Source organism: Panthera uncia, chromosome B4, assembly GCF_023721935.1.
Source record: "Panthera uncia isolate 11264 chromosome B4, Puncia_PCG_1.0, whole genome shotgun sequence".
Lineage (NCBI taxonomy): Eukaryota > Metazoa > Chordata > Mammalia > Carnivora > Felidae > Panthera > Panthera uncia.
Genome location: NC_064809.1, coordinates 55199454 through 55212431, shown reverse-complemented (window position 1 = coordinate 55212431; position 12978 = coordinate 55199454).

Genomic DNA, 12978 nt, shown 5'->3' with positions numbered 1-12978 from the left:
CCCCTATTTTCAAATTCTTGACTATGGTTGACAAGGATAATATATTGGAGAATAAATAAATGCCAGTATTACTATTTAGAAACTTCTTTAATGATTTAAAGTCAAATATGGTCTCTAAGACAATAACAGACACAAGAGAAAAAGAAACTGTAGTCAACAAAATAAAGGAGAAGTATGCAGCAATAATTGCATTTTCAATCATACTTTGAGAAATAATACATTAGTAACTCATATGGCAAGGCAATAGAGAATAGTTTCCTGGTATGCCTGTAATGGAGGGATTTTCCAGGATATGGGACTTTAATAAAACTGGGATGTGTTAATGTGCTAGGCAAACTAGGTTTGTGAGAGAGATAATATTAGGAATTTGGCTTATCATAAGGGATGGGTGGGTAAGATGCTGTCACGCTCTCTTTAGTCAAACAATGTGACTTATAAATATGACCTATTGGACATTGCAGGGTCTCTAATAGAGATGTGTTTGCTAGAATGAGTAAGCAAGAAGCATAATTAACGAAGACTGACATCAGACATTGCATTGACTCTAATACTATAGTTTCTTAATATACAACTAAGAGTATTAATTAATTTCCTTCAATTACCTGAAAGAATTATTCCATTTTGGAATCCTGACAGCCTAAGGCACCATCTTCAGACAGCTCCCAGTTATCTCTGCAATAGTTGCTTTGTCTTGGAGACATTTTTCTCCTTCAGGCAGTCCCTGTCATTTCTACTGACCAGATGGGTCCAATTCTTCTTTTGCAAAACATGTCCTCTTTTCCAGGTAATCCTTTGGTACCCCTGACCGTGGTAGAAAAAAAATTTCAGAAATTTGTTTCTTTCAATTCACTCATTCATTCATTCTATTTAACAAATACTTATTAAACATCCATTATGTGCCAGACTGTGTGTGAGGTGCTGAGGATACAACCATGTACTGTATAGCATAGTCTCCACTGTCATTGAATTTTCAGTCTAAAGAAGGATATAAACAATAAAAATGCTTAACTTAAATGACCCCAGTGTTAGCCTGTGTGTATGAATGTGATTGCATTAACATTAAATGATGAGATTTTCCATTGCCTCTGCAGACCCACTCTTCATCTTTGTCCATCCTGCTCTCCATCCTGGAGACTGAAAGGTTTGGAGTAACAGTTTCCATGCCTTCTGCCTCTGCTTTTCTTATGCCTACATCTTTGTAAATACTACCTTTGTAAATAAACCCTCCATGAATTCTCCCATTTGAGTATGCCATCTGTTTTTTGTTGGGACACTGATGATTCTACAACATAACCCTTTTCTATTTCTAGGGTCCATAAGAGATCATCTCACATGCCTTCAAGAACATATTCATACCCTTTGGGCTACTATTGTCCTACCAGGTTCCGTTTGGCATCTCTAGTGTCCACCATCTATTTGGAGACTCTGCTTTCTCTCATTGATATCCCAGCGCTACTTTAGCCACTACTCCATCCAGAGTATCTAAGAGCTGCAAAATATTGTAGTTCTCAAGCTAATTTTGGAAGAAAGTAAAGGATTTTTGTGGGGCTGTGAAGGAAAAAAAATAACTTTTAGGATGAAAAAAGTAATTATATAATATTAATATATTTGTCTTTATGCCAACTCACCCCAACTTATTTCTCTCTCTCTCTCTCTCTCTCTCTCTCTCTCTCTGTGTGTGTGTGTGTGTGTGTGTAGGAAGGGGCTCATTGAGACAAAAATACCTAGAGCCCTCAAAAGTCATCATGAGACCCTGCCTTCAGTCTTCAAGGCATGCATAAATCCTGTAGGATGCTGTAATGCTCCCCCTTAATTTCCTACTCTTATTCAAACATTTATGTACCCTCCTTTTTACATTCTTCAGCAGAAAATCACTCATGCTCAACTCATACATAAAGATGTTTTACAGAGCTAACAATGATGTTACTTCATCCGATTTATCCAGCCAAATCAAGCCAAGACTACCTTTATTACACAGCAACTGAATACTGTATGAAAAGAACTGTACTTTTGAGGAAATTAATAGGTGTTCTGACATAAACTGACTCACAGTCTGGTGATCAAAATCTGGCAGAGGTGGTGTCCAAGTAAAGACCTGAAATACGGGCAGGAAAGAGATCTAGGAAGAGAGGGAGAGGGACGGGCACATTTAAAGCCCCAATAAGTGAGAGCTAGGTCAGCTGGGAATCTGTGGTGGAAAGAGTGGAGAGATGGGGTGGAACGAATAGGGTTGACTCATTAAAGGCGTTGGAATTCGTTTGGAGGGCAGCCTGAGTACAAATTGGGGAGCCAGTTAGTTTTGCTCTTTAGAGAGGTAACTCTGGATACATTAGATGGAACTAGAGAACCAATAAGAATAGGGCCAACCATGGCCATGGGGAAAGCTGATTAGAGATGGTGGCAAGAGAAGCTTAGTTGGTTGTCTAAACTCAGTAGTGGCAAAAGAATTACTTGATGCTAAGTAGAGGAAATCAGTATAAATTGTTAACGGTTGAAAAGGAAAATTAAGTGAGAGGTGAGTTTTAATTTCTTACAGACCTACAAGGTCTTAGACTGTGGGTCAGAAGCAGTTTTACAGGTTAGTGAAGTAGAGAGTGAGGAAGACGGTCACTTCATCCAGACAACAATTTTATATCCTGGGGCAAGAACTTCCTCATTTTTGAGTGCCTACTCAAATGGATATTTTTGAGTACTTACTATATACTAGGTATTGAGGATGTAGTAAGGAATTTAGGCAGATAAGACTCCTGCTCTTTGGAGCTTACAGTAGAGTAGGAGAGAGAAACCTTAATCAGATGTACAACATCCACTATTGTGAGGGCTACACAAGGTGGGTGTGTGGCTCTATGATGTAGTATTATAGGGATATTTGCAATGGTTAAGGAGGTGAGGAATTCCGTTGGTAAAGCAATGGTTGAGCTGACCTATGAAGAACATATTTGTGTTCGTAGCATAGAGGGTGCATAAGTCTTTTCAAGCAGATGGAACATTGCATATAAAGGTCCCTGGAAAGTTAGAGCACGATGTCCTCATGAAACTGAAAGGCATCCAGTATGGCAGGCTCATAGAGTGTAGGGGAAACATAACACAGGATTAAGCTAGAGAAGAATACAGAAACAAGCATAGGCAGAATCTAGACCAGTTAGTTAGAGCATCCAAAGTCACAGTAAGGAGTTTTGTTCTTCCAAGTTTACCTTAAACACTGCCAGTGGTGGGGACGTGCCAATTTGTATTTCTCAAGCTCTCTTGGACTGCTGGATAAAGAACAAACTTAAGGGCTGAGTAATTGACAGGGAATATCCATTAGTAGGCTGTTATAGGTCCAGGCAAGAGATGATAATAGCTTGAACTGTGTGGTGATAGTGGAGATGCAGGGTTTTGACAAATTTGAGGGATGGCTAGGAAGTAAAATAAGCAGGACTTGGTGATGGATTGGTTCTGGGTGGTGAGAGACAGGAAAGTATCGGTGGTGCTGATATCTAGGATTGATAGAGGTGCCAGGCATTGAGATAAGAACACTGGGAGGGCCCAGATGGACACAGGTGGTGATGGGAGGGTGGGAGACAAGGATGGGTAGGTTCTGTGGTAGGCAGATTGAGCTTGAGGTGACTTTGAGAATCCAAGTGAAGGTGTCTAGTGTGCTGCTAGTTATGTTCTTGTTATGCGGCACTGTGGCCTGGTCCTTAATCAGCGCATCACTTCTCTGAGGGCACATTCCATGTTTTTCTCAGTCATAAGGGAGTGATCTCATAACATTTCAAACGGTTGAAACTGTAGCTGTTGGAGACAAATAGAGTGGGCTTGCCCTGAAGGGAACTGTCAATAATTCTAGTCTGTAAGGATGAGTGACAAACTTTTCCTCCTCTGGGCTCTCCACTAGCATTAACTCAATTAATCTCTCATCCAGGATCCCCTAAGAAGAAAGCTTCTTGTTACTCCAAAGGTAATGTGCCGTCTGTTCTTGGAACTTTCTTTCAACATTCATTAACCCTTTGATGGCTTCCCAATGCACGTCCAATAAAACCCAAAGTCTCTGTCATTTGGTCTTGCCTGTCCCTCAGGCCTTTCCACATTTTACTCCCCTTGCTCATTCCATTTTTAGCTGTGCTGACCTATTTACAATTTCTTTCACAAGCTTGTTCCCATTATGAGACCTTCACACATGCTTTTTCTCACTCTTTTCTTGACTACTTTCTACCCACCCTGCAGATCCCAATTTAAATGCCACACTCTCAGAGATTTTTTTACCCTCTCCCTCCCCCCATCTAAATTAGCTCTTCCAACCATTCCTTTTTTTTTATGTTCTTTTCTATCAAAGCATATATCAGAAACACTAATTGTATATTCATTTGTGTATTTGTCTAGTGTCTCTCTCCCTAAGTAAATTATAATCCATGAAATCAGGAGCCATGCATGTTTAATAGTTTTGCAATACTACACCCGCAACACCATGTATATTCGATGAATGAATGAATGAATGAATGAGTGAATGAATGAAGTGCTTTCTCTGGGCCAGGCACTAATCTAGATAGAAAGACATATGAGATACAACTTCCATGCTTGGTGCCCAATAGGGAAGGATAAATGCAGTGTGGCATGTGCTATAGTAGATATCCATGCAAGGCAATATTGAATATTGCTGGAATACTGCCAATATACAGTAGCTATATTGAATATTGAATACTGCCAATATACAGTAGCTATACTCTAATTCTCCTTGTGAGTATTGGGAAAGGCTCCACAGAAATGTAACATTTAATTTAGGTCTTTAGAGATAAGCAAAAGTTCACTGGGAAGAGAAGGAGATTATAGTTTGTGCAGAGGTGAAAAGGTATGAAAGAACATGACCCTTTTTGGGTGACAGTGAAACAAACATCTGACCTGTCTGAACATGAAATAGAAGGGAAGGCATAGAGATGAGACTGGTGAGGGTTGTTGGAACAGACCAGAAAGCCCATGCTGTTTTATTTAGACTTCATCCAACAGGGATGGCAAATTACTGGAGATTTCTAAGCCAGGGAATAATTTGGTCAGGCTTATGTCTCAGTAAGATTACTCTGGCAACAGAGTTGTGTATGTGTGTGCACAGGGCGTGGGGTGGGTGGGGAGTGATGCCTGGAGTTAGGGAAGTGGGTCAGGAATCAGCAGCCCACATGGGAGATGCCTCCACAGAGAGGCAGTGGCAGTGGAGAAAGACAGTGGAGGATGGATTTTGAGGGATCTTGAAGAGAAAGAATTATTAGAACTTGGACTTAAAACTCCCTGAAGTCATTTCCAGCCTAAATTCTCAATATATTAACTTTTTTTGGGGCCTCAGAATTTAGGTGAAATATATTCCTAAAGTATGTTTTTCCAAAAATAAACTCAAGAAACGTCTATCTCTTTGATTAAAACACAACCTAATTATGCATTATACAGAAGTAAGGCTGGTAGGTCTCCTGGGGATGAGGCCAGAGATGTCATGAGAAAAATGCTCTGACTAGGTCATTTGGGGTAGGGTAGTAAAGTGGACAATTTGTGCTGGACCTCAAACCAAAACATCCTAGTAACCTTTTTCTGCTCTCCACTCATGGCACAGCCTTAGATGAATATATTGCAAGGGGAAAACATTCTCTGCACTTAATTAGGGGCAGTGGGGGAATTGATATTTCCATATCCCTCCCTTTTCATTGTTACTAACATATATTTTGACACATAAACTTATAGGAGTTTAGTAGCAATCAATAGATGAATTTAGATGTAGTAGACTTATGAATTGCCAGAGCAGGAGGTAATATAAACCAAATGGTATTTATATTAAGCCTGGATGAAACTGGGAACCACAGAAAGAAGGCAGATCTGAGGAATGTTTGCTAATCAAATTAACCAATCCTTGAGTGCAATGAGCACACTTGAATTTGTGGAGACTGCTTAGATCAGTGCTTATTGGGTCTGTGTGAAGTCCCTTCTTAATTGTCTCTAATGTGTGTTGTCAGGAAACAACAAAGATGGAAGAAATTCCTTCCCAGTCTCAAGGGACAGTCCCTTAGGGTACTGTCAAACAGCATCCAGAAGGCCAGAAAGGAGAGAGAGCAACCAGCCAAACTATAACTATTCAGTGGCTTCAAAGAAAATGTCCATATCCTTGCCAATGTGGTATTTTTCTTTTTGCAGTGAAAATTAGTGGAAAAAAATATCCAAAGCCATAACAAGAAATTTGAAAGACTTGGGGGAAGGGGATTATTCACATGCTTTAAATAGCAATTTGTTGATTTATTTCACTCTCAGGAGAAAAAAACATTTCCATGAATAGTTTCCCTTATTTCCAGAAAAGCCTTTATATATACTTAAAGTGTTTCAAAGACCTTATCTTGTACTCCCAACACAAACATTGTATTAAAAATAGTTTCAAAGCTATTTAGTTAGTTAAAGTTTGTAGTACATGATCCTTGTCTACCATTTCTCATTTCTCTGCAGAGATTTTAACTAAAACAGATACAGAGTAACAGATTAATCCTGTTATTGAGAGGCTGACCTCAGATTCATGGCCTTCTGAATAATTTTAACCTGTGCCATATGTCCAGTTCCCTCAGCTAATTAGTTATTAGCTACTCATTGCTAGTAGTGTCTACACTGGAGGCTAGTGCCAACTCCCTTGGGCTGTCATTTAATATGAACGTCTCAGTCTTCCTCACCCATAAAACAGAATTTATGTTACAGCTCTCCATAGAATTTATGCTGTAAGAGTTAACTAAATATAAAAATGTGTTTTTCAATGTGTGTGTGTGTGTGTGTGTGTGTGTGTGATGACAGGGCTGCAAACTATTGTTAAGATGGCCAACTTACCCTGGCCCTAAAGCCATCTTCCTAGAGCTACACTATTACAAAAAATTTTTACGAGTTTACAAATGATCTATCACACAAGCAATTCAAAGGCTTATATTGTACTTTCAAAAAAAAAAAAAAAAACAAAAAACAAAAACATGTCTTTGTAAGCATTCAGTCTAAGTTCAGATCTCTTTATACTTTTTGGAGCCAAGGATCATTGCTCCTAGTGTAGCATGATGATTAAAAACATGGGCTCCTCTGCTTACCAGTTCTGTGATATTGGGCAGGTTATAACCTCTCTATGTCTTACTTTCTCCATTTGAAAAATGGAGATAACAATATTACTTTCCTCACAATATTGTTATGACTTATTGATTGGTGGATGTCACTGACAAAAGAAGGCAAGAATAATTTCCAGATTTTTGCCAAGAAGAACCAGAAATATGAAATGCCATCAATTGAAATAGAAACCACAGGGATAAGAGAAAGCATAAAAGGAAGATCATAGTTAATTTACTAAGTTAGAGCTACCTGTCAATTCCATTTGACATGAGGAAAGTTTAGTGTGGATTTGAAAATAAGCCCACAATTGAATAGGTTTTGGAGTCCATGTCCCTGAAATATTATACTGCATTGAATGACTCAGGGAATTTTGGCTTATTAAAGGTAGACTTTACTCTAGTACAACTTCTTAATTTGACAGTTGAGAAAATGATTCTTTAGGTCACACTACCTGTGATAAAGTATCCTATTACATTGGTGACCCTCAATTAACCACACCCCCTGACAGTCACACATTTGTGTGGTCCGTCCCTTTGAATCTATGATTCACTATAATGAACAGATTTCAGCAAAAGCGACATTGTCCTACTTTCAGTTCTAAGCCTTATGATGACTTGGCGGCTTCTGCTTTGTGCTCTTGGAATCCCTAACCTCCACTAAGAAGTCTGGCTGTTCTGTAGGAGAGACTACATAAAGATGCTACATGGAGAAAGAAATGCAATGAGACAGCATGGAGAGAGAGAGAGTCCAGCTGACCCAGTGTCCCAATTTCAGATGACTTCTCCACCCCACCTCCCAACGAATGTGGCACACAAGTACCACCTGTAAGACTGGGCTTGACTGAGCCCAGCCAACCTACAGAATTATAAGAGATATATAATTTTTTAAGTCACTAAGTTTTACCACTAAGTTTTAGGATGTTTATGTTATACAACAATAGCTTATCAAAACAATAGCAGAATCAGGACAAAAGTCTAAGTCTTCTGAGCTCTAAAACTAAGGTCTTCTAGGGCAAGGAAATCATACTGTTAGATTTTACTCCTCTTTTTTTTTTAACTTCTTATTTTAGAGAGAGAAATAGTGTGAGCCAGAGAGACGGGCAGAGGGAAAGAGAGAGGGAGAGAGAGAGAGAGAGAGAGAGAGAGAGTCAGTCTTAAGCAGGCTCCACACTCAGCATGGAGCCTGACACAGGGCTGGATCTCACAACCCTGGGATCATGACCTGAGGCAAAATCCAGAGTCAGATGCTCAACAGACTGAGCCACCCAGGTGCCCATTAACTTTCAAAAGCTTAATAAAAAATGCAGAGTGAATAACTATACTTTTTTTAATTCCCAGTTTGCTCAACTGTAAATTTGTATAATAGTTAACTTATTGACCAAAACATACTGTATATCCTGAGATTAATGAAAGTTATTTGTTTATTCAGTCATAAGACAAGTCTATCTATCCAGCCATCCACACATCCATTTATCTATTATCTATCCATCTATGGTTGGCTACCAAAGAAGTACACCGCAATCCCACATCAAATATCCATTTTATTCTGTTTCTTTCTGGGCCACAGGAAGTATAGAGGAGGTAGAACAAAAAAAGCCAAAGTTTTGTCTTTTTTATCAGCGCAAATTTAAGTCTTTATAATTCTCACTGGGGGGATATCAATGGCAGTAGTGTTTACTTTCACTGATGAATGTCAAAATTTTTTATTGAATTTTAACTGTGTAGTGAATATAGTTGCTTGAGAAAAATCACCGGGACTTCAAGACCATATTCGCAGTCTCCTGAAAATAAAGTACTCTATGAGTAGGCAGAGTTTAGACAATGACAACATGCCAGGAGGCAACATTTATCTGGCATGCATCTTTAAGGTAAACCATCTTCTCCTATTTATTTATTTATTTATTTATGGTGTACAGTTCTATATGTTTGTAGGTCCAATATTAGATATTACTGTAGAACAGCAGGATTCTTATTCATTCCTATATTAGAATTATATTTGTTTGGGAACTGCTCAGAAGTCTGTCTCGTGGCATCTGACAGCTTGACAAGGCTTGTTGCCATGGAAAACGTTTGTGATGTTATATAAATATATTCCTAGGTCATGAGTTGCCATGTATTTTTTGGACATTGAGGCTAAGACGGAAATGACTAAACACCTTTTTTAGAAGGGAAGAATAACATAGTAAACAAACAATAATAACAAATAATAAATATATGTGTATCCAGTAAACTGGTGTTCTATTTTCTTAAGAATTAGACTTATGTTCTAACAACCATTTTAGCTATAAAAGTTCATTTATTGCAAAGGCTTTTTCCCCCTTAAAATATTCTTATTACCAGTCATTTTGCAATATGAATGGTTCCACTATTAATAGACTGAGAGACAAGGGAGCTATTATTCTTGCTCTCTATCTGTTATTCCATTAAGTAAGACTGCCAACCTCTGACTGCTAGCAGCTCTATAATGAACCGTGTGCTCAAGCCACCGGGTATATCCTAAGTAAAAATTGTCCTCACATGTTGTTTTTGGTGCATATTATGACTAGACAGGAAAAAAGTACAACAACAAGATGCAAGGGGGAAACACTCAATTTAGGTTAGGATCTAAAATAGTCGTTTTCTTTGGAATTGATGGCAGGTGAAGAAGTGTTAGGGAAATGATGTGGAAAGTCATGGGTGAATGTCTCTGTAATTTGTCCCCTTCTTATGACTGATGCCCTTTGTGAGAGCTCCAGTGGTACCTACAATCTGACATTCACAAGCCTGTTATCCATCCCTGCTTTCTCTAACACACTATCATTTATTCAGCCAGTAATGAGACCTGCCAGAGTCTTATGCCTGGGCAAACACTGACCTACCACAGGAGTCACTGTTAGCCACCTTCACGATCACCACTGTGGCCTCTGCTGCTGTTCACCCCTCAAGTCAATAATGGATTTACAAATACCACCTTCGTATGCCACAACATAGAGGGTATATGACCCTCTGAACCATAAGCATGGCATCTTTCCTTAAATGAATGCAAACGTGGCTTTCTACCAGAGTCTGGATCCTGTGATGGATTGCAATCTATTGTGAGATATGCCACAAATGTTGTTACTACACACAGGTCCATACCTTTGCAAATGATTTTCTTTTGAAATGAATTTACAGGAATCCAGTTTGTTCTCTTAACAATATCACTCCTATTCACTTGAATGCCATTGTGCTTTCTTGAGTAGGAAGAAAAGAATGAAATTCAGCTATCTATCACCCTGAGTGTTGGATCTTATACTTACATTGTGCCACACAAAGCGACATCATCTTATGTGTATAAAAAGAAAAATAAACAAAGGTTGAGGGCAGAATGGTCGAAAAAATATAATCAGACACATATTTGATGTTTACCATTGCAGATCATTTTTACAAACATCATCTCCTTTGATTTTCCCCTAAACCCGGCAAGAGTGTAGGCAAGTGATATTTTAACCATTTTACAGATGAGGAAATGGAGATTTAGAGAGATTTAAGGATTCTCTCAAGTTGCACATCATGTAAGTGATAGAGGTGTACTTCACACTAAATAGTAACACTTTGTTAGCAGTGCATGCAGGACCTAATATGCACAAAATTTGCTTTGGCATGCTTTCTCCATACTCGGCTGAGGACACGTTTTCATTAAGAAGTCCTCAACCCAGGATGGAGCCAGGAGAGGACTGACTGGGTGAAGACTAACTTCTCCCTGGCTTCTCTGGCTTCCTTCACCTCCTGCCGATGTTGCTGTCTGTGGGTGAGATGCCCTGCTGTTTTTTTCTCTCTACATGCTTGGAACTTTCTTTGCACTGGAAACTGAAGGGACAGAAATAGGAGGAATCTGATGTCTTCCAAGCTAAGGAAAGCAACTCATTTTCTCTTTAAACACTGCACCTCTGACTAATTTTTGCTGTAATTTATCCAGGTAATTCTGTCTGCAGGAAAATGAAGCAAAAGTAGCATTCTCTGGAATTAACTCCATTCTCTAATTTACATCACAGATACAAACACAACTCATAAGGAGATGAAAAAGATAGGTCCACATACACAATGAAATTCGAGAAAGATTTTTCTCACTTTTTCCACTTTAGTTAACATTGATGGTTTTGGCTTTCATTAAATATTGTTTTTAATTTTGTGAATTAAAAAGTCTAACTTATTTTTAGAAACTGAACAGCTTTGTGCTTTTAGACAGTCCCAAGTATCCCCAGAGTCTTTGTGAAGAAGAACATTGTAAAATTATAATAAAATCTGAATTTACCCTGTGATTAAGCATATCGAAGTATTCTACTTCAGATGGTACTATCCTGAAAATATTTGGTTTCTTCTACTTTAAACATACGTACAAACAATATATAGTCATTGATTAAACATACTGTATTTTCCAAAAAGCATTTCCTTTTCAGATAAGTAATTCCACTTATTCCAGACAGCAATAAAACTATTTATAAATAATCTAGTTTTTCTCCTTTCAGGGATATCGTAGATTTGTACTCCCCACTCCTTTGAAGTTAAACACAGCCACGCGACTGGCTTTAAGTCAGAGGCTGATGTGGCATATATCATTGCCAGGCAGAAACATCTGACTGCTGGAGCAACGTTTCTTCTCGTAGCAATCGCGAAAGCATGAAAGTATGGCTTCCATCAGTATGAGGCCTCGAGTAAGAATCACTATGTTTTGATGATTATTTGGTACTACTGTAGCAGAGCCCAGCCTAGCCTGATCCATAGCATTTTACAGATGAGGACACGAAGGTTAAGAGAAATGAAGCGACTCACTTGAACTGACATAACAAAGTTGCAGACCAACTTTTCTGCTTCTTCTATTCTAGGTTTACAACTTCAATCCAAGCTCACATAGTAAGTCATCCAAATAATCTCAACATTTAGCAACACCTGATTTAATGTACATGCATTATTTGTCCACATACAACAGAACTGATTTTTTATTCAATTGGCAAATTAGATTAGTTAAAGGAATAGTGGTGTTGGATGTTAAAAGGAACAAAGACTAAATCAACTAACACAAGTCGTTTTATGAATGAGCAAATATGCTAAGTTGTGATGTTCTAAATATCTAGAATAGTGAGGTCTCTGGGTTAATTAAACCTTCTAGCTGTTTTGTTCAGGCAATCAGTAGGTGATCCCAAATACATAGTTCTACCTAAATACTTATGAAAGATTGAGAAGGAAATATCAGCCAAGAAGACAGTTCCTAGAAATATCGGCGACTAGATGAGACTTCTAACATAGTTGGTAAGAAGCTTAGAAATTTCACTTGTCGTTTACATTAATACCCATGGATCTCTGTCATATGGACATGCTGATCTATGTTCAAGTGAAAATGTGCTTTGCAAACAGGCTTTTGGTTGAAATATATTTTTGCAAGATTTTATGACTTGGCAGCCCAATTTCTTCTTTTATATTAAAGACATTTAAAAAAAATGAATTTAATATCTTGGCCACTTCAAAGTCACACAAATTTCACACTCAGTTTTCACTTTGTGTTCGCTCTTGCTGGTGATGTTTTAATATCCCTTGTTTAACTACTTCTTATGTCGTTTATTTTTTGTATTTTTGGCAGCTTGTGTCCCATTTCCTTTAAGCTTTAATTAATGCCAATTACTTTATTTCTTTACCCGATGTTTTGCTCATTTCCTCCATAAGCTAATCTTTCAGGATTTATGGGAGATATATGATTTCTTATTCAAAATAGTCTTAGGAGCAATACTACTCAAACTTCATAGGAAGGAGGAAGCATTTTTTTATAATATTCATTTTACTCATAAGTGGCAGAGTGGTCTTTCATGAGTCACTTAAACCTTCAATTCCTTAGTTTATCCATCTACTGAATATGAATAACTTCCATCTTCCTCAT